Genomic DNA, 23,291 nt, shown 5'->3' on the forward strand with positions numbered 1-23,291 from the left:
TTATTTATGCTCTTTAAAATTTAAGCTGTTTTCTTTTTTTAAAATATTTTATTTATTCATTTTAGTGAGAGAGGAAGGGGGAGAGAGCGAGCGAGCTAGAGAAAGACAGGAACATCAAGCTGTTTCTGTATGTGCCCTGACTAGGGATTGAACTGGCAACCTTCTACTTTCTGATGATTTTCTAACCGACCAAGCTATATGGCCAGGGCTAAGCTTTGCTTTCTGTTGTAGCCAATCTTAAATTACAATTTTTTTAAAAAGTGAGAGTAGTGGAAATACAGAGACATACTCCTACATGCTCTCTGACCAGGATGTACCTGGCAGTCCCCATCTGGGGCTGATGCTCTGCCCACCTGGGGCTGCTCGAAACCAAGCTTTTTTTAACACCTGAGGCAGAGACTCCATGGAGCCATCCTCAGTGCCTGGGGGTGATTTGCTTGAACCAATCGAGCCATGGCTGTGGGAGAGTAAGAGAGAGAGAGAAAGAGAGAGAAAAGGGGGAGGAGGAGGAGAGGAAGAAGCAGATGGTTCCCTCACCTGTGTCCCCTGACCAGGAATTGAATCTGGGACTTCCACACATGGGGTCAGTGCTCTACCATTGAGCCAACTGGCCATGGCCTTAAATGACATTTAAGGATAAATTAATTCCAGTGATTAATGACAGAAAGTATAATGCCTTATTACTGAAGTTTATAATTTTATACCTATTTTAAATTACATTTCACTCTTAGTAACATCATGTTTTTATAAGTACATATTTTTATACTTTAGGGAGAATCACTGATACTATAGAATTTTAAAAAATATTTTACTTTGAAGTGAATTTAAATCAGGAGGATTCTTTTACAGTTTAGAATAAGATAAACGATCTGAAAGGTCTTTACAGAAAATTTAAGTTGTGGTAGGTCCAATGAAAGGTCATACTTCATACCTTTCTGTTATTTATGAAAAACATAACTATAGGAAATTTTATGTTTATATTTAATTACAATAAAAATTTTGGAAGAAAAAGCTGAAAATTACATTAAATATCAAAGGAAATTTGATCTCACATAAAAAAACATTGGTCTGCATACTTCCTATTTATGTTTTTAATATGTCAGGTACGCAGCATTATTAGCTAAACATCAATATCCAAGGACTGATGATAAAAGAGAAGTACCATTTCTGGTCTCATCTTTAAACATATCTTTTCACACAAGGTCTTGCCTTCTGCTTTATAGGAAAAATAGAGATCATCGGGTTTCAATTTTATCTAGCTCCCATCATTCCTAAATCCTTTGTACTATAAACATTTGTACATTCACACTTACTTGATTTCAATCTTTCCATGTCAGAGGAAGTGATTTTCCTGTTCTCATCCAAGGTTAATATCTTTTGCCTAGATTCTGAGTTCCATTTCTGTCTTCTCTAGAGCCTTGTCCCATCAAATACTCTACTACCCTCTTATAATTTTATTATTTCTCCAGATCTCTAACTGCTTTAACCCTGTGTTTTCTCATCAGTTCTACATTGACCTTTAAGAGAATGAATTTTGGACCCCCAAAAGACCCTAGTTTTATAATTCCAGCCCCACTTGAGTGTATGTGGGCAGGCCACTTAGCCTCTGTGAAGCTTAATTTCTGTAAAATGGGGATGAGATTTACTACAAGTTTGTTTTGAGGATCAAGTATAGTGGAGTAATCAATATGAAGCTCCCTCTTTCAAATTCTAGCATATGATAGCTTCTCCACAATGTTTATTCTCCACTTTCTTTCTTCCTTCAGAGCCAGACTTCTTCTTCATCTTCCTTTTTTCTTTCTTCATCTTTCTTCTTCTTCCCCCTCCTCCTTTTTCTCCTCCTCCTCCTCTTACTCTTCTTCTTCTTTTGACAACCAGCAGCATCTATTTATTGGACAATTGTATTTTCTTTCCTAATAGATACATATGCCTATTGCTTTATTCAGGTGTTTGTACATTCTAGCCAGGTAGGCGTTCCTTTAGAGGAGGAACATACAATGAAAAAGACACATGGGGGAAAATGTACCAGTTGTCTTTAACCTTTTACTCTTGGGGACTGGTGAAAATAGGGGAATTGTTTCGGGGACCACTAAGGCAGAAATCACCCCGAGCATAAGTGAATTTGACTAAGATCTTTGGGTCTATAATCTTCATACAGCATCAGGGTGTTTAACTCTTTTGCAGACCAGCACAGAATTTCTGGCAGACTGGTTCGTAGACCAGTGGTTGTAAAACAGTGCTATAAACTGTTTTATTTCTCTTTTTCTGATTAAAGAAAAAAACAACAACAACCTGCATAATCAATACTGCACTTGTAAGTAAGAGTGGGATATAAAACTTGATCGTTGTGGACCTGCACGTATGTCTATCTTCTCATCTCACATGTATAGTGTAGGGAGCTGCTGCCGTTTACCAGCGGCATCCCTCAGAATAAAAACAAGGGTCAGGAAGAAAAAAAATTATTAACAAGAGGAAGCGCAAGAAGGCAGCTTCGGAAGGTATGGCACTGTTCAGTAGAAGGCGGTGCACAGGAAGATCCAGCTGCTCTTCTCCTTGAACTCCTGCAGCAGCTTGTCCGTCTTGTTCTTTGTGTCATCAGTGTGCCGAATGTACTGGTAGAGCTCACAGTGGAGGTATGGCTGCAGGGTGGCCTCTTTGTGGTTGTCCTGGATGTTTGTGTTGATCACATGCCCTGCTGGCAGGTCTCCTGCTTTCTGGAATTCAGATATTCTCCCATCTCATTCTACACTTTTGTCTTCTCAGGTGAGGATCAGGTCTAACAGGTCTTTGCAGTTCTGGAATCTTTCTGGCCTGGCTTGATTTGCTTATTTCTGTACAATAGGAGCAAAATGGCATTGTGTGTGTAGAGTTCTTTGTCTTTCCTAAGGAGATCATTGTGCCTCTAATTGTATGTGGTTTTGAAATCATAAACATTGGGCTTGCTGATCCTGGAAGCTTCATGTGAGTCCCTGTTCCAAAGGAAGGGACCCTGAATCCCTGTTTGCTGAGGGTATTGTGTGCCTCCATGCTCTGGTTCTGGTTGCTCAAGGAGACTGTTGCTACCCACAACTGTGACAATGGCATGGTGGCAGCCACATGGTCTTCACTCTCCTATCCAGAGCCAGACTTCTTGAAAGAATGGTTTATATTTGTAATCTCTACTTCCAGTGAGGCTTACAACCCAACAACTCTACTGTAACTTTGCAGTCTAACATTGTCAATGATCTCCTAATTGCCAAATCTAGCGAACACTTTTCAGATCTTCAACATTTTGCTTTCTCCTTCTAACCCTTAAAATCATGCTACTACAAAGCAACCAGAGAAAGCTTTCTTTTCTTTTTTTCTTTTTAAGTGAGAGAAGGGGAGATAGTGAGACAGACTTCTACATGCACCTTGACCGGAATCTACCTGGCATCTAAACCCCCGTTTGGTGCCAATTCTCGAATCAACAGAGCTATCCTCAGGGCCTGAGGCTGATGTTTGAAGCAATCAAGCCACTGGCTGTGGAAGGGGGAGAGGAAGAGGAAGAGAAGGGAGAGAGGGAGGAGAAGAGAAGCAGATGGTCACTTCTTCTGTGTGCCCTGAATGGGAATGGAACCTGGGACGTCCATACACTGGGCTGATGCTCTGTCCACTGAGCCAGCTGGTTAAGGCCAGAGAAAAAATTTAAAATATAAAATCAGCCTTTTGGTAACTCTCTATCATCTACAGGATTAAGTACATAATTTCTGACTAGAAAAAAAGCACTCTTGCTCTAGATCTGCATTGTCTAGTAAGGAGATTAGCAGTCATATATTGTGATTTAAATTTAAATTCAAGTTAATTACAATGAAATAAAATATAAAAAGTCAGAAAAAAGTATGTAAAAAGTCAGTTTCTCAGCCACATTAGTCACATTTGAAGTGTTCGGTAGCCACATGTGACTACAATATTAATTAATCTAGATATAGAATGTTATTGGCACAAAAAGTCCTGTGGTCACTACTGATTGAATTCAAGATATTTTGATCAATGTCACCCTGTTAAATTTAATTTTCTAAAAAAAATGGTATTTTTAAAAAAGGAAGACATATTAGTATTATAGCAGACCTAGCTGGGTTGGGCAAGGGAAGCAGAAGTGATGATGCTAGAACTCGTATTATTAACCTACAGAGTCAAGGTTCCTGAAAAGCTGAGCCTTGAAATGAGTATACTTGGAAAGATCAGCAGGACTGATGGTGGTATCAGGAGAAGCAGGAACTATTTCTGTCATTCTGCTGGACTATGAATGAGGAATAAAAGGAATCTCATTGATTAAATGAGAGAAAGAAATGGGAAAATGCTGGACATTTTGCTTTTTGCATTTGGCTCAGCATATTTCTTTCTGAAGGAAAAAAAATGGTGTGTATTTTTATTATTAAGAGAAAGAAATAGGTGACTAAGAAACAGTTTCTTGGGATTTTAACCTTTTGGTAAATGAAACCTCAAACCTGATGTTAATCCTTTGGCTTTTTTTGACTTAAAGGAATTTTGCAAATATAATGCTTTTGCTGACCTGAAAGAGACATTTTTATATTCATATTTTTAATAGTCTACCGTAGTCTTTAGATTTATTTTCTGTTCAATTTATAGTCAAGAATGCTGTGACTGTTTTACTCCCATCTGTATAAATTATTAATGCTGTGATTTTTTTAAGCTCCTGGATATTAATGTTTTAAGTTCCTGAACTTCCACAAGACAGGGTCCATACTGAAGGAGGCAGCTGTAAAATGCAGATGCTGACAAGCAGAAAAACAAAGAGATTTTTACAAGGAATTATGGGTATTTATGTAACTCTTTAGTTCATAGTTCAATAAAATCATGTTGTTTCCATAGTACTGCCTTCTGTATTAATCTTCTGCTGTCTTGCACAGCTAATTTTAAGGGTCAGAGAGGTGTTAGATTTGTCATTTTCCTATCCTTTCAATCCTCAAAAGGCAGGAATTCTACTGTCCCAGCACAAATGAATCCATTTGAAGCTTTTTTACACATTTGTAACTTTTACTGAATTATTTTTTTTTTAATTTTTACTTATTCATTTTAGAGAGGAGAGAGAAATGGAGACAGAGAGGGAGAGAGAGAGGAGAGAGAGACAGAGAGAGAGAAGGTGGGGAGAAGCTGGAAGCATCAACTCCCATATGTGCCTTGACCAGGCAAGCCCAGGGTTTCGAACCGGCAACCTCAGCATTTCCAGGTCAACACTTTATCCACTGCGCCACCACAGGTCAGGCACTTTTACTGAATTATTGATGAGGAAAACTTCAGTTTGTATTTTTTCATGCTTGTGAAAGTGAAAATGAATCACAAGTGAAACTGACTATTTATACTTGTTCTTTTTCCTCTTTATGTCCTTTTACAAATGATTTTGAAAAATAAAAATACTGAAATGATAGAGGGGAAGAAATGGAGAAGAGGTGGTTGCATTGCAAGGGTGGATAAAGGGGCAGTTATTGAGATCACTAGGCAAAAGGCTGTGAGAAATTGTAGCATTTCTCATTTGTATTGTCTTGTAACTATGGAAGAACCATCATGGAGCCTAACCTGATATTTCTTTTTAATGAAGTCCAGCTGTTGGTCATGTGAATACACACTTTCCTTTGGATATTAAGGGTATGTTTTCTCCTTTCCTATGATGTCTTAAACGGCTACTTAAATATCACCTGAAATGTACTCATGTGCTATTAGGAGTCCCTGTTACACTGGTCACTTTTCTTTATGAATCACAAGTAAAATGTTCACCCCAAGTTGCGTATAAAAACTTCAGAACAAAGAATGTGACTTGACCACATAAGTATTCTTTTTTTTTTTTTTTTAATATGAATAGAGCTCTTGTTTTTAATTTGATGAGTAGGGAACTTTCCAACTCTAACCCTCTCTTTACAATCTGTCTTTAATTTGTGAAAAAGATGCATTCCAATTTTTCAGACATAAAACTGTTTAATGGATTTTTTTGGATTCACTAGTTTTCTAGTCATATTGGGTTATCCTGAAATTCAACATATGCCATTTCATGGATTTCAATCTCCTTTTCTCATTTTCACATTTACATTTACTACTTTGATATTAAAAAATAATTAGATGGCGTCTCACCTTACTCCTCCTTATATAATGCACAGTTGCAGCTGTTAGACTGTTTTTATAGTGTTGTTACCAACCAGGTCTTCCCTGAAGTAAATATAAAAGCATTTTCAACATCTTGGATCATTTAGTTCATTTTACTTACCCTCTGTGAGACATAACCATGTATTTTTGCTGCTCTGTGTTTGAGCATGGAACTTGTTATTCTACTATATTCTTGATGGCACTAAAAAACAAATTTTTTTCCTTTCTTTTCTGGGATCTTCCCCCCATCACCCTTTAATGTTGTAGCAAATATTTAAGACATTCTAATCTCAGCCCTTGGAAGAGCTTGGTCAATTAATCATACTAATATATTCAGATAAAATAAATCTTAAAAACCTGTGTAGTAATCATCTTAGCTAAGAAAACTGAGTAGTAATTATAGGTATGAATATTTGGTTTATAGGCCACAAAATTATTACAATAATATTACTTTGTTTAAAAAAGGAATAAACTGCCCTGGCAGTTTATTGGCTCAGTGGTAGAGCATCAGCCTGGCGTGCAGGGGTCCCGGGTTCGATTTCCGGCCAGGGCACACAGGAGGAGCGCCCATCTGCTTCTCCACCCCTCCCCATCTCCTTCCTCTCTGTCTCTCTCTTCCCCTCCCGCAGCGAGGCTACACTGGAGCAAGGATGGCCCGGGCGCTGGGGATGGCTCTTTGGCCTCTGCCCCAGGTGCTAGAGTGGCTCTGGTCGCTGCAGAGCCCTGCGAGGGGCAGAACATCACCCCCTGGTGGGCAGAGCGTCGCCCCTGGTGGGCGTGATGGGTGGATCCCGGCCGAGTGCATGCGGGAGTCTGTCTGACTGTCTCTCCCCGTTTCCAGCTTCAGAAAAATACCAAAAAAAAAAAAAAAAAAAAAAAAAAAAAAAAAAAAAAAAGGAATAAACTGCTTAATATTATTTTGAGATTTAAAACATTGCCTGTCAAGTAATATACTCTGTCAAAATTTATAAAGCGCCCTGGCCGGTTGGCTCAGCGGTAGAGCGTCGGCCTAGCGTGCGGAGGACCCGGGTTCGATTCCCGGCCAGGGCACACAGGAGAAGCGCCCATTTGCTTCTCCACCCCTCCGCCGCACTTTCCTCTCTGTCTCTCTCGTCCCCTCCCGCAGCCAAGGCTCCATTGGAGCAAAGATGGCCCGGGCGCTGGGGATGGCTCTGTGGCCTCTGCCCCAGGCGCTAGAGTGGCTCTGGTCGCAACATGGCGACGCCCAGGATGGGCAGAGCATCGCCCCCTGGTGGGCAGAGCGTCGCTCCTGGTGGGCGTGCCGGGTGGATCCCGGTCAGGCGCATGCGGGAGTCTGTCTGACTGTCTCTCCCTGTTTCCAGCTTCAGAAAAATGGAAAAAAAAAAAAAAAAAAAAAAAAAAAATTTATAAAGCCTTTAACCCTGTTTTAGGTCTTGTATTAGGTACTTGAATGCCACATGTACTAGTGGGTTGTTTATAATGCATTATATACTAATAAAATTATCCCAAGTAACATAGATATATAGGAAAATAACCATGTGATAAAAGGAAGAAATGTTGTTTTCAGTGATAGCTGTAGATAAAAATCATTGAATTCTACTTGTTAGTGCTATCCCATCCTGCTCTGACCTATTGAAATTCCAAATTGTATGTATGTGTTTGAAAATTATCTGTTTTCTTAAATATTTTTAATAGTTATTTAGACTTTTTTCACTAAATTACATTATATATTTTTTCTTGGAGTTTCCTGATATTAGTTAATTCACTACCAAATTCATATTTGTGGACATTGTAAGGTATATTGGTTCTCTCAAGGAATGATATAAACTATTAAAGTAAAATTAATTTTAGTTTATTTTATAGAAATGTGTTTTTATATTATTTTTGAGGACAAGAGCTATTGCCAAATCAAGAAATGATACAATGAGAATTTTGATTTAAGTAAATATTGATACTAATTTTCATGTACTATCAGAGGATTATATATGTATTATTTCAATTTATTTATTTTAGAGAAAGAGGAAGGGAGAGAGAGAGAGATAGAGAAACATTGATCTATTTCTGTATCTGCCCTGAGTGGTACACAGTCAACCTTTGTGTACCAGGATGATGTTCTAACCAACGAAGCTATCTGGCAACAGCAGAGGGTAGATTTTGAAACACCTGGAATTCTAGCTTGCTAAGACAGCCTTTGCAATGCTTTCAGAATGAGATGGATAACTGAAACCCGAAGACCGAGTTGTTTTCTTTCAAATTGCCATATTTTATAAATAATTTTAGGGATTGATACCAGGTTTGTTTAAGAAAAGCAAATAGATTATGGTAAAAATAATTACAATTCTATATTCAGTTGGAAGAATATTTAGTTCTAGATCTTATATGGTGTTTAGTATATTACTAGTACTTAATAAATATTTCATAATTGTCTAGTACATGCTTAACTAAACATGTCTATGTTTAAAATTTGGGTAAAAATGACATTAGTTCTAAGAAGATAGATAAATTCATGAGATTCTTGAAACAATAAATTGAATGCAGCATACAGGGAACCTTTGTAGAGAGGTTTAAAGAGATAGTGCAGGATAACATGGCACCAGAAAACACATTGGTGGTTAACAGGAGGTGGTTGCACGGTGGGAGGAGTGGGTGAAGGTGGCCAAGAAGTACAAACTTCCAGTTATAAAATAAATAAGTTTTGGGAATTTAATGCACAGTATGGTGACTAGAGTTAACAGTACTGTATTATGGATTTGAAAGCTACTATGAGACTAGATCTTAAATTTCTTGTCACAAGAAAAAAATTATATGAAGTGATGGGTATTAACTAAACTTATTGTGGTAATCACTTCACAACATATACCTATGTCAAATCTTTTGTTGTGTACTTTAACTTATACAATGTTGTATGTCAGTTCTCTCTCAATAAAACTGGGAAAAAAGTGAATATATTCATTGAGAGAAAAAAAGATGGTGCAATATCTTAAGGTTTGGAGAAGAATCACATTAAAAGACACAGCCCTATAATGAGAAAATTAGGAAGGTACAGTTATTGTTTTAGGCTATATAATTACCTATTATTTGGTAGAGAAGGAATAATAAAAAAAGTTCTCCAGGTGGGACAGAGTGCCCCTTCTCTGTGTTTCCTTTTTACCCTCTATGTATCCTTATCACTGTATCGCTCAGTACATTAAAATGATCTGTTTGCCTAGATATGTATTTCATTTTATTTATTTTAAAGAAACAGAGTGAAGTTTAATTCTCAGTGACATAAATTAGCTCTATTTTGTTTGTTAGCATCTATTTTTAGTACACAGGGCAATTGCAAGTCAATGTTTAGGTTAAGAAAACAGTAATCTATAGGACTGTGAAATTTAAAATTCTGACAAATTAGTCGATCTTGGGTATCACTAAATATTTTTTAAACTGTTTAAGTTATATAAATATGATATGCTATTTATTTTACAAAACAAATATCCTTATTTTCATTTCTTTTTTCCCCCCCTTCTTTTCCAAGTAAGAAGAGGGGAGATAGAGAGACAGACTTCTGAATGTGCCTGGGCTGGGATCCACCTAGCAAACCCTGTCAGGGTTGATGCTCTGCCCATCTGGGTCTTTGCTCACAACCGAGCTGCTTAGTGCATCTCGCTCTTAGTCTTACCCCCTTGACTGGAGCTGTAATGGCAGATGGGGTATACTGAGAGAAATGTACTAATAAGGGAAAATTCAAATATATTACCCCAATTATACTAATTAATCATTTCATTATATAGCAGGAGAAATTTTGTCATCTCCTTTTAAAGTAATTTTATTTTTATTTATTTAGTGATAGAGACAGAGAGAGGGACAGACAGACAGGAAGGGAGAGAGATGAGAAACATTGATTCTTCATTGCGGCACCTTAGTTGTTCATTGATTGCTTTCTCATTTGTGCCTTGACTGGGGGGCTACAGCAGAGTGATTGACCCCTTGCTCAAGCCAGTGACCTTGGGCTTCAAGTCAATGACCTTTGGGCTCAAGCCAGCGACCATGGGGTCATGTTTATGATCCCACAATCAAGCCAGCTACCCTACACTCAAGCTGGTGAACCTGTGCTCAAGCTGGATGAGCCTGCACTCAAGCTGGTGTCCTTAGGGTTTTGAACCTGAGTCCTCTGTGTCCCAATCTGACGCTCTATCCACTGTACCAACGCCTGGCAGGCTAAATTAATTTTAATAGGTAGTAATTTTTTCCAGCTTTCCTAGTAAATATACTTTCCCAACTCTGAATCAGTTGTTCTCAGTCATGATTTGTGAGATATAAATCTCAAAACAAAATTTGAAATTGGTAAGCTGTTAGTAAAGAGCTAGTTTTATATTTTTATGACATTTGCAGAAGTTGCCTGGGATGTGCAGATTCCATTATAGCTGTGTTTGATTTCGAAGTCTTGGATCAGATCCAGTTCTTTGAAAGATGGATTATGTGAATATATGTGTGTTTTAAGAGTATTAAAATGTATAATCAAGAAATCCCTTTTGATAGTGTTCTAGCACTTTTGGGCTAACTAGTCCAAGCAACACATCTTATTAATTCTTTAATAACATCTCCTGTCAGGTATTATAATGTGTCCTCTTTGGTACATTTTGAAGCAATTTAATTTTGTATGGAAACTTGGTACATTAAAATTGCTCAAATTTTTTTTTTTGGAGACAGAGCATCGCCATGTATTACCTAGGTATTTACTGTTTCTCTTGTTTTCCCAGCTGAAGTGAATAATTAGTTATTGAAGTGAATAAGGTGACTACCTCTGCTGTGGATTATTAAGTTGTCAGCCTAGAGTACTGTACTACAATATATATGGATGGACCTCACTGAATATAGCAGAGGTAGTCACCTTAGGTGGCGGATATCATATTCCTCTTTGAGAGTCTGATGAAGGCTGTCAATCCCTTCCCTTCTTGGTACTTTTGCCCCCAAACAGTACATAAACACATTTGTTTCTACTTCAGTGTTTTGCAGTAGAATACATATAATTTGTAGACCAGTGGTAGCAGCGATGGGGCAAGGTGAGCTGAGTATGAGGAGAGAGCAATCAGAATGATCTGGGTTGGTTAAAATGTACACGTTTTCTTACTTTCTTTGAGGTATTCTTTTTTTTATTTATTTATTCATTTTAGAAAGGAGAGAGAGAGGGGAAGAGAGAGAGAGGAGGGGGAGAGAGAGAGAAGGGAGGGGGAGAAGCAGGAAGCATCAACTCCCATATGTGCCTTGACCAGGCAAGCCCAGGGTTTCGAACCGGCGACCTTAGCATTTCCAGGTTGACGCTTTATCCACTGCACCACCACAGGTCAGGCCTGAGGTATTCTGATATATCTTGTTAGGTGGGTATGACTAGCTGTTTGAGAATCACTGCTAGAGTAGGCCACTGTTCTTCATATATTGTGTCATATTATTTAGATGTTCAGAGTATTGGGGAGGAAAAAATATGCAAAAGTATATCAGACAAAAATATAACAATTGTCTATAAGGCATTAGGTTAATGTCATTTAATGTAAAAACAGTAAGTTAGTGGTTGCTTTTTAAAAAAAATTGGAGTAAAACCTTTTCCTGTGACTCAAATGAAAAACTTCAGTTGTCTCAACTTCTGGTTTTTTTATTCCTATTCAATAAATTGCCAAATCAATTGTTCAAAAAAAGATTGAAGTAAAACAAAATTAGGCAAATATAACAATTAAGCCTGAATATACCATTTAATTGTGGAGTACTTTGATGTGGTATCTTGTAAGTTGTTAGATATTAATTTGAATCCAACTTTAGGTTTAAAAATATGTACATTTATTGTAAAAATTTAGCAATTAGAAATGGATACAGAATTAATATTATGTAAAATTAACTATTTTAAGGTGAATAATTCAGTGGAATTTAGTACATTTGAAATATTGTGCATCTACCACCTCTAGCTAGTTGTCCCAAAACATTTTCATTACCCCCCCCCCAGAATCCTGCAGCTGTTAAGCAGTTGCTCCCCATTTCTTCCTCCCCTCAGCCTCTGTCAACCACCAATCTGCATTCTGTTTTTAAGGATTTACTTATTCTGGATATTTCATATAGATATACCTATACAATATGTGATGTGTATGTGTGGCATCGTTTACATTTTTTTTCCCTGAAGTTAGAAGCAGGGAGGCAGTCAGACAGACTCCTGCATGCGCCCCGACTAGGATCCACCCAGCATGCCCACCAGGGGGCGGTGCTTTGCCCATCTGGGGCTGGAGCCATTCTAATGCCTGATGTGAAGGCCATGGAGCCGTCCTCAGTGCCCGGGCCAATTTTGCTCCAATGGAGTCTTGGCTGCGGGAAGGGAAGAGAGAGAGAGAAAGAGAAGGGGAAGGGTAGAGAAGCAGATGGGTGCTTCTCCTGTGTGCCCTGACTGGGAATCGAACCAGGGACTTCCATACGCTGGGCCGATGCTCTACCACTGAGTCAACTGGCCAGGGCCTACATTTTTTTATTTTTATTTATTTTTATTTTTTTCTTTTTGTATTTTTCTGAAGCTGGAAACGGGGGGGAGACAAGTCAGATAGACTCCCGCATGCGCCCGACCGGGATCCACCCGGCACGCCCACCAGGGGGCGATGCTCTGCCCCTCAGAGGCGTCGCTCTGTTGCGACCAGAGCCACTCTAGCGCCTGGGGCAGAGGCCAAGGAGCCATCCCCAGTGCCCAGGCCATCCTTGCTCCAATGGAGCCTCGCTGCGGGAGGGGAAGAGAGAGACAGAGAGGAAGGAGAGGGGGAGGGGTGGAGAAGCAGATGGGCGCTTCTTCTGTGTGCCCTGGTCGGGAATCGAACCCGGGACTCCCACACACCAGGCCAATGCTCTACCACTGAGCCAACCAGCCAGGGCATCTACATTTTTTATTTATTAATTTTAAAGGGGTAGAGAGAGAAACATTGATTTGTTGTTTCATTCATTTATTCATTCATTGGTTGTCCTCACTGGGGATTGAACCCTCAATCTTAGCATATCAGGATGATGCTCTGAATGACTGAGCTACCTGGCCAGGGCAGTGTATGGCATATTTCACTTAGCATAATGTTTTTGAGGTTCATCTATTTTGTAGTATTTATCAACACTTAATTTTTTTTATTGCTGAACACTATTTCATTGTGTGTGTATATGTGTGTATGTATCCTTTATTCATCTATTGATGAGCATTTGGGCTATTTGCACCTTTTAGCCAATGTGCATAGGGCTGCTATAAATTTATGAGTACATGTATTTGTTTGAGTACTGTTTTCACTTCTTTTAGATATATATGTAGGCATGGAAATGCTGGTTAAAGGAAACCATTGTCCTTTCCTTACTCCTACTCTTTTTCATAAAAATATTAAAAAAAATGTTTCTTATTTATTGATTTTAGCCAGCGAAGAAGGGAGATAGAGAGAGAGATAGGAACATCAATTGTTCCTGTATGTGCCCTGACCAGGGATTGAATGAGCTACCTCTGTGCTTCAGGCCGATGCTCTAACCCACAGAGCTATTGGCCAGGCTACTAATACTCTTACAACACGTCTGATTCCAGATGTGTAGGTTTTTCATACCAAGCAATTGTCTAATTTATGGGCACCAACTGGTGTCCTACAGTTTAATTCAGTTCTGACCCTAACTACCTGGAGTTAGTGCAGATTATACAGGTTAAGGAATCACAGCCACTCACAGCCACGAGACAGTTCCTCCACTTCAGAACTTCAGATACTAATTGCAAGTTGTAGATTGTCACCTACACTTCTGACTCAATGGCTATAAATCAGGGTTTCTCACAGCCCCCTGCTTGGATTTGATAATTGGCTGGAATACTCACAGAACTTAGGAAAGCACTTTACTTACTATCACCCATTTTTTTAAAGGCTACTAATTAGGAACAGCAAAATGGAAGAGATGCATAAGTCAATGTAAATGGGAAGGGACGTGGAGCTTCCATGCTCTCTCTGGGGAAGCCACTGCCTCAGTGTCTTAGTGTATTCACCAAGCTAGAAGCTCTATGAATCATTCTGGTTAAGGTTTTTTATGGAGGCTTCATTATGTAAACATGATTAATTAAATCATTGGCTATTGGTGATTCAGCTCCATAGGTCTTATCACTTGGTTGGTTCCTCTGGTAACCAGTCCCCATCCTCCAAGAGTCACCTCAGACAAATGCTGGTATAGTTAAGAGGGGCTTATTTTGAATAACAAAAGATGCTTCTCTCACTTAGAAAATTACTAGGGATATAGGAGCTCTGTCCCAGGAACTAGGGATAAAGACCTAACATGTATTTCTTATTGTTTAACAATGATACACTGAGTCATGTGGTGATTCTACATTTAACTTTTTGAGGAGCTGCCAAACTATTTTCCATAGCTGTTTGTTGTACCACTTTACGTTCTTTTTGTAATAGCAACTTATGAGGGTTTTGACTTCACCAATGCTTTCTTTTTTTTTTTTTTTTTTTTTTTACAATGACAGAGAGAGGGATAGACAGACAGGAACGGAGAGAGATGAGAAGCATCAATCATCAATTTTTCATTGCGACACCTTAGTTGTTCATTGATTGCTTTTTCATATGTGCCTTGACCGCGGGCCTTCAGCAGACCGAGTAACCCCTTGTTCGAGCCAGCGACCTTAGGTCCAAGCTGGTAAGCTTTGCTCAAACCAGATGAACCCACGCTCAAGCTGGTGACCTCGGGGTCTCGAACCTGGGTCCTCTGCATCCCAATCCGACGCTCTGTCCACTGTGCCACTGCCTGGTCAGACACCAATGCTTATTATTTCTTTATAAAAAAAATTTATAATAGACATCTAGTGGGTGTGAAGTGGTATCTCATTGTGGTTTTGATTTGCTTTTCCCTGATGACTGATGATGCCATTTCATGTGTTTACTGGCCATTTGTATATCTTCTTTGCTTCAATCTTTGGTTTTGATGATAAACACCTTTATTTACAAGGTATGTCATAGTAAAGCAAATCATGTCAATCCATATTTGCTTTGCCAGGAATTACTTGCCTTATATTAAATAATCTAAAAAATTTCCAAGACTTATATAATATTTAAGGTATGTTAAATACATGGGGATTGAATCTGCAACCATGGTGTTCCCAGATGATACTCTTAACTGGTTGAGTTAACCAGCCAGGGCTGCTATGATTAAAATTGATGAGATCCTTAAACAGTGTATATACAGAAGAGAGAGGGTTTGAAGACTGAGCCCTGTGGCATATCAGCATTTAGAATGGGAGGAAGTAGGCAGATGAGCACAGGAGCCTAAGGAGGAGCAGCCAATGTGGTAGAAAAAACTGGAGGAGCCTGACCAGGTGGTGGCACAGTGAATAGAGCATCAGACAAAGGACCCAGGTTCAAAACTCCAAGGTTGCCGGCTTGAGTGTGGGGTCACTGGCTTGAGCGTGGGATCATAGACATGACCCCATGGTTGCTGGCTTGAGCCCAAGGTCACTGGCTTGAAGTCCAAGGTTGCTGACTTGAACAGGGGGTCACTTGCTCTGCTGTGGCCCCCCCTAGTCAAGGCACAGAAGAGAAAGCAATCAATGAACAACTAAGGTGCTTCAACAAAGAATTGATGTTTCTCATCTCTCTCCCTTCTTGTCTGTCTGTCCCTATTTGTCACTCTCTCTGTCTCTGTCACAAAACAAACAAACAAAAAAACAAAAATACCCTGAAGGACCTGATATCCTAGAAACTAAGTGAAAGAGGGAATGATCCATGATGTAAAATTCTAAGATATATCACGGACAAATTTTGACTATATGTGTATAGTATGGATGATGGACTACCGGGAGGCCAGAGTAGAAGTTAAGAAATAGAATGCTATTGCACCTGCACAGAGAAGAAATGGTAAATAGTGCCTTAAACTGGAGCAGGGGCAATTGGGATGGAGAGTTGTAGGCGAATTCAGGAGGCAGAATAAACAGACTTGATAATTGGGAATAGGGTGAGTTTTATCAGTCTTAGGTATAATATTTTAAAAGATTGAACTTTAAAAACAAAAGTATCTAAATAAGCAAGTAAGTGAGAAAAATGCATTCCTGCCAAAAGCAGGGCATGGAAGCTTAATTAATTGTTAACAGTATTGGTTGCAAAGAAATACATTGCAGTTGCAGTTGATCCCTGAGTTATTTGAATAGGTGTGTAAAATTTTTGTGATTGATGAAATAACCTAAAACAGAGTCTTCTTTAAAGAATTGTAATTTTAGTAAGGAATAATGAAAGCGAACGTAGATAAACCATATTGACATTTTATACTTTTGAAGGGAAATCATGTCTTAAGTTGCTTTGACCAAAATTTAAAAATGAATTGTAGTCATAATTCTGAACTTATAGCTTTCTGTCTCTAAGAAATTCTGTAAAAGAATTTACTGTCTACTTGTGCAAAATGTCAGTATCATTTACCACTTTTTTTTACAGGAATGGAATGAGGATTAATTCTTTGGAAATGGAAAAATGTCATCTGCTAAATTGTTAGATCTTATTACTAGGATATGTCTTCTCACCGGACAACTGTAGAGAAGATAGTTATTATTGACCTTAAGAATTTATCATACATCTAATTGAACTAAAAATATTGGGAAATTAAAGTGCAGATTTCATTTGTGAGCAAAAGTAACTTCAAAACTGCGTTATTCAATACAGAAGTATGGAGGTGTCTCCCTGCCTGTCTTTCTCTGTTGCCAGAAAAAAAAAGGGGTGGCCCTGTCCAGTTGACTCAGTGGTAGAGCATCGATCTGGTGTGTAGATGTCCCGGGTTCGATTCCCATCAGGGCACACAGGAGAAGGGACCATTTGCTTCTCCACCCCTACCCCTTCTCTCTCATGCTCTCTCTGTCTCTCTTTCTTTCCCTCTCTCTTCCCCTCCCTTGGTTTGAGTGCATCGGCCGTGGGCACTGAGAATGGCTCATTGGAGCTTGTGCTTTGAGTGCTAAAAATAGCTCAGTTGCAAGCATGGCCCCAGATGAGAGTTGCCGGGTGGATGCTAGTGGGAGTACATGCCAGAGTCTGTCTCTCTATCTCCCCTCCTCTCACTTGGAAAAGAAGAATAAAAAAGGAAAAGTTAAGAGCAGTTTATGTCAGGCAAGGACATATTCCCTTAGTATAAGGCAGGAGGTGTTTTTTTTTTTTGTTTGTTTGTTTTTTAAGAAACAGAGAGACAGAGAGAGAGTCAGAGAGAGGGATAGACAGGAATGGAGAGAGATGAGAAGCATCAATCATCAGTTTTTCATTGCAACCCCTTAGTTCATTGATTGCTTTCTCGTATGTGCTTTGACCATGGGGCTACAGCAGAGCGAGTGACCCCTTGCTCGAGCCAGTGACCTTGGGTCCCAGCTGGTGAGCTTTGCTCAAACCAGATGAGCCCGTGCTCAAGCTGACGACCTCGGGGTCTCGAACCTGGGTCCTCCGCATCTCAGTCCGACGCTCTATCCACTGCGCCACTGCCTGGTCAGGCAGGCAGGGGGTCTTATCAGACAGATTACCTCACTAATGTGGATCAGGAAATTTCAGACCGATTGATTTAAAATTTCACTTCTGGGAGAATCTGAAACTACAATTACGTGTTAAATCTAGGCTTGGTATCATGGGCTTTTAGCACAAGTTATGCCATTTTCAGTATGTGGTTTTACTATATAACACCATGATATAAAAAAGGGAATACCAGACTTGAACCCAAATCACTTAGGACTCCAAAGTTTACGCATTTTCTACCATGTTATGCTGCTTTTTTATTTTTGAAAACTTTTTAAATTGTATTTATTGGGGTGAAATTGATTAATAAAATTATATAGGTTTCAGGTGTACAATTCTGTAATACATCATCTGTATATTGTATTGTGTGTTCACCACCCCAAATGGTAGGTGATATTTAGACAGAAGAGTTGAGATGCCCAAATTGCAATTTTGCTGTTTACCACCAGAATTGATCTGCCTAACACTTCTAGCCATATCCATCTGCCAGTAGTCTGCCTGGCATACTGCCTCTTAGCTATTTGCTCAGATGGTTTGACAGATGCATAGGTGGCAAGAAATGGTGCTGTTAGTATCAGTAAACCTGCCCTAGACATTGATAAGAGTGTGGTGGTTATGGGGGGAGGGGGGAGAAGGAGAGGGAAAGGGGGAGGGGGAGGGGCACAAAGAAAACTAGATAGAAGGTGACAGAGGACAGTCTGATTTTGGGTGATGGGTATGCAACATAATTGAACGACAAGATAACCTGGACATGTTATCTTTGAATATATGTATCCTGATTTATTGATGTCGCCCCATTAAAAAAATAAAATTATTAAAAAATAATAATAAGCCCTGGCCGGTTGGCTCAGCGGTTGAGCGTTGGCCTAGCGTGCGGAGGACCCGGGTTCGATTCCCGGCCAAGGCACACAGGAGAAGCGCACATTTGCTTCTCCACCCCTCCGCCGCGCCTTCCTCTCTATCTCTCTCTTCCCCTCCCGCAGCCAAGGCTCCATTGGAGCAAAGATGGCCCGGGCGCTGGGGATGGCTCTGTGGCCTCTGCCCCAGGCGCTAGAGTGGCTCTGGTCGCAACATGGCGACGCCCAGGATGAGCAGAGCATCGCCCCCTGGTGGGCAGAGCCTCGCCCCTGGTGGGCGTGCCGGGTGAATCCCGGTCAGGCGCATGCGGGAGTCTGTCTGACTGTCTCTCCCTGTTTCCAGCTTCAGAAAAATGAAAAAAAACAAAACAAAACAACAACAACAACAACAAAAAATAATAAAATCTTTGATGATTTGATAAATAAAAAACAAAAACAAAAAACCCTGCCCTGTTTGAAAGCTACCAAACCAGCATGACTTTAAGCTTTATGATGAATGATTCATGGTGATGTTAAATTTAAAAAATGTACCTTTAACTAATGTGGGATAAACTGGGCTTGCCTTATTATTCCGAGGTTACCATTGTGGTTATGATACCAGGCTGGAAGGTCTCTCCGCTCACTCCACACCTTACTTTCTCAACACCCTGGGATGCCAGATTCAACTGATGATTTCTTTGCCCACTAATAATTTCTTTGCCCACATATCTTTAGAGAAGGGACCATGCTTATCTTACCATGAATGCATTTCTCAGTCTTTCCTTAAGACCAAGATTTAGTAGAAAGAAGTAGAACGTCCATACACTCATTGATGCTGATGAAGTAGGAAAAATAATAAGGGAGCAGGATAGGCTGGAGGAAAAAAGGGGAGAGAAGAGACTTGAAGAACCAATGATGAATTTCATCCATTTTAGATTTTTGTTCAGAGCTTCACTTAGAGATAATTACAGATTGTTTTAATATCATCATGAGTGCTGGTAGTATATTAGGATTGAATTTAGTGATTGGATAGAACTGTACACTATGGACTGGTAATGAAAAGAATTGAGTTCTTCTTCTACCCTTGCCTGTTAATTAGCTATATGGTTATTGAACAAAATCATTTATTTTCTTTATTGAGAAAACAAAATTATAAGAACCAAGTGAAGTAACCTTTGAGTTTTCTTTTAGTTCTAAAATTTTATGAATCTCTGTGAGCAATAGAACAACATACCTTGGGATGAAATTTATAGATATAGATCATAAAACCCCTAACAATTGCAATTTGGATAAAAATACTTAATTGAAGGATATATTTATTTTTTTAATAGAGTTAACAATTGTTTACAGGGTATATACTTTGTCTTTTATAAGCTAGAAGTATCTTTCTGCTGTACCACTCAGTTCTTGATTAGCTTTATCATATTTTTATTTTGATTATAAGTATATTTAATCAGCATACAATTTATATGAGTTTTCCAGGTACAAGCATTGTTGATTGATTTTAGCTTTTTAATAATTTTTATTGATCTAACAGAAGTAGAATTAGACTGTAAATGCCTGAACATTAAGATATTGTAACAATTCAATACTAAGTAGACCTTTCAACAGATACCTACTTTTAAGATGTTTGACTTGATAGAGCCTCCAGAATGCTAGAATGGGTATGGGATGTGCCAGAATGGTAGAATAGGTCTGGGATTTCCACTCTAGCTTAACACACCTCTTGTCGGACTCCTAGGAAGATATTTTGGTTGGGGATTGGTGATGGGAGGCATAAGGCCAAATTTATTAATTCTTTTTGCTGGAGCTAGCCTCTGCTTTGCCCCAGAGCAGAGTTCAATCCCCAGATTTCTTTGGGAGTTACCTTGTCCTTCCAAGATGATCTGGGTCTAGGCTGGATCCTTAGGGTGAGCACAAGTTGTACCCCTCTCCCTCTGTAAATCTGTATCAAGGACGTGGGTACTGAGATGGGGGGAAGAAAATCAAATGTCATTTGATTGAGCATCTGCCTTTTGTTAGACAATATTAAGGTAAATACTAGTAAATTAGAATTATGTGACATAAAAGAATTCCAAAAGAGAAAGCAGAAGTGTTAGGTGATTAGAAATAGATTAGTAAGGTGACCAACTTTTTTACAATGAAAAGGAGGACAAAAATAAATTGAAGAAAACAATATCATAAATAAAAGAAAAATTTTATTCATTTGACAATAATACACTATATGATAAATGCATAATAAAAGCATTTATACTTTATATTGTAATTATGCTTATATGCCTTTTTTTTTTTTTTTTTTTTTTTGTATTTTTCTGAAGCTGGAAACGAGGAGAGACAGTCAGGCAGACTGTCAGGCATGCGCCCGACCGGGATCCACCTGGCACACCCACCAGGGGGCGACGCTCTGCCCACCAGGGGGCGATGCTCTGCCCCTCTGGGGCATCGCTCTGTTGAGACCAGAGCCACTCTAGCGCCTGGGGCAGAGGCCAAGGAGCCATCCCCAGCGCCTGGGCCATCTTTGCTCCAATGGAGCCTTGCTGCGGGGGTGGGGGGGTGGGGGGAAGAGACAGAGAGGAAGGAGAGGGGGAGGGGTGGAGAAGCAGATGGGCGCTTCTCCTGTGTGCCCTGGCCGGGAATTGAACCCGGGACTTCTGCACGCCAGGCCGACACTCTACCACTGAGCCAACCGGCCAGGGCCTATATGCCTATTTTTAATAATTATAAGAAAAAAGTACTCATTTAGTAAAACTATAAATATCAAACAAAACCACTAATTTGGAGTGATATCCGGTGTATTTATCATTTTCTAATAAAAAAACATCTGTTTTATGCAACTATTTAATCAAAATATGTTATTAATAGATATGGTTTGAGGTTAGATTTTTACTTTAAAACTCGAATTTTGGGAAAATACTTGTAATAAAATTATACACATTTGGAAATTATTAAATAGATAATGAATTAATGTGAATTGTGTTTACCTGTCTATGGTTGAATATTCACTGAGAAAGAAATAATTGTTTGAGTCTACCATGTTGTATGTGCTGTGTCGTCTTTCAGTAAGAAGTACACAAAGCCATCTGTGCACTTGATATATCGCACGCTCTCTCAAGGTCTCCCGTGTGGAGCGCATGTGTCTCACAATCATGTCTCGCCGTACTATACTGATCCTTGACGAATCATCATGTCAAATACAAATCCGTCACATCACACGCAATGAATTGACTCTGCATTGATTGAATATGGACAATTACAGATTAGTCTTCCAATATCAAAAAAGAGGCCATGTAGGAGGACACTTTTCAAGGGAGGATGGAACTTACAAAAGAAAGACTGTCTTCCCTATAGGAGGACAGTTGGTCACCTTAAGATTAGAGACCTATAATTTTCATATGTTGTCTTTTTTTTCCCTTTTTTCTTTTTACAGAGACAGAGAGGGAGTCAGAGAGAGAGGGATAGATAGGGACAGACAGGAACGGAGAGACATGAGAAGCATCAGTCATTAGTTTTTCCTTGCGACACCTTAGTTGTTCATTGATTGCTTTCTCATATGTGCCTTGACTGCCGGCCTTCAGCAGACCGAGTAAGCCCTTGCTCGAGCCAGCGACCTTGGGTCCAAGCTGGTGAGCTTTGCTCAAACCAGATGAGCCCACACTCAAGCTGGTGACCTCAGGGTTTCGAACCTGGGTCTTCTGCATCCCAATCCGACGCTCTATCTACTGCGCCACCGCCTGGTCAGGCCATATGTAGTATTCTTTTTTTTTTTTTTTTGTATTTTTCTGAAGCTGGAAACGGGGAGAGACAGTCAGACAGACACCCGCATGCGCCCGACCGGGATCCACCCGGCACGCCCACCAGGGGCGACGCTCTGCCCACCAGGGGGCGATGCTCTGCCCCTCCGGGGTGTCGCTGTGCTGCGACCAGAGCCACTCTAGCGCCTGGGGCAGAGGCTGAGGAGCCATCCCCAGTGCCCAGGCCATTCTTTGCTCCAATGGAGCCTTGGCTGCGGGAGGGAAAGAGAGAGACAGAGAGGAAGGAGGGGAGGGGGTGGAGAAGCAAATGGGCGCTTCTCCTATGTGCCCTGGCCGGGAATCGAATCCGGGTTCCCCGCATGCCAGGCCGACGCTCTACCGCTGAGCCAACCGGCCAGGGCCCATATGTAGTATTCTTGATGGAGTGATTGTAGTGTTAAAAAACTATGATCAAGTGACATTAGAGAAATGGCGGCATGAGAGATATTCTCAATCTTTCCCCTTGAAATTTCAACAAAGTCTACAACTATACACAGAGAAAAAAACCCAGATGAACCTGAAATATATACACATCAGACAAAGGTATGATTGCACAAGAAGGCGGGCCAAAGATAGAATCTGCTCACAGAAGAAAAAAAAATGCCAGAGGATTCAGTTTTTCTTTTTTCCTCACAGACCTGAGGGAGGGAGGCACTGTTGGCTCAGGCTTTGTCTCAAAGTTGGAGCCTAGAGAAGAAGAAAGTCTGGTAAGAAAGAGCTGAAATAGGGGCGACGACCAAGAACGAGGAGCAGGGTCGTTTTCCGGTATTTGTTGCACTTGTGATTGCAGGCGTTGGGTGCACACAAAACCCATGACGCACTCCCAAGAACTGCATGTGAATAGCTTGTGCAGATTGGTTCACAGGGCACTAGGGTGCACTTGATCTGCTCGGTGGACCAACAGAGTTTAACTTTGTAGCGCCAGACACGCTTGATCTGGGATCTGTGCTCCACCTGCTCCGAAGCTCAGGCTCTGGCTTGCGGGTCGGAAGTTAGCATTTGTGGGCGGGTTGCCCCTGATCTGCTATATCTGCTGCAACTGCGCCTGAAGCTCTGACACTGGCTTGTGGCGT

The 23,291-nt window shown here is 40.1% G+C and overlaps 1 protein-coding gene and 1 pseudogene across 2 annotated transcripts in view; one reads left to right on the top strand and one right to left on the bottom strand.

Moving 5' to 3' along the window:
• TTC28 (tetratricopeptide repeat domain 28) overlaps positions 1–23,291 on the top strand; it is a 698,236-nt gene that overhangs the window by 63,865 nt on the left and 611,080 nt on the right. The window lies entirely within an intron of this gene.
• On the bottom strand, positions 2,511–3,087 carry LOC136324149 (RNA polymerase II subunit A C-terminal domain phosphatase SSU72 pseudogene; annotated as a pseudogene).

The sequence above is a fragment of the Saccopteryx bilineata genome, chromosome 2 (assembly GCF_036850765.1).
Source record: "Saccopteryx bilineata isolate mSacBil1 chromosome 2, mSacBil1_pri_phased_curated, whole genome shotgun sequence".
In the NCBI taxonomy this organism is placed as follows: Eukaryota; Metazoa; Chordata; class Mammalia; order Chiroptera; family Emballonuridae; genus Saccopteryx; species Saccopteryx bilineata.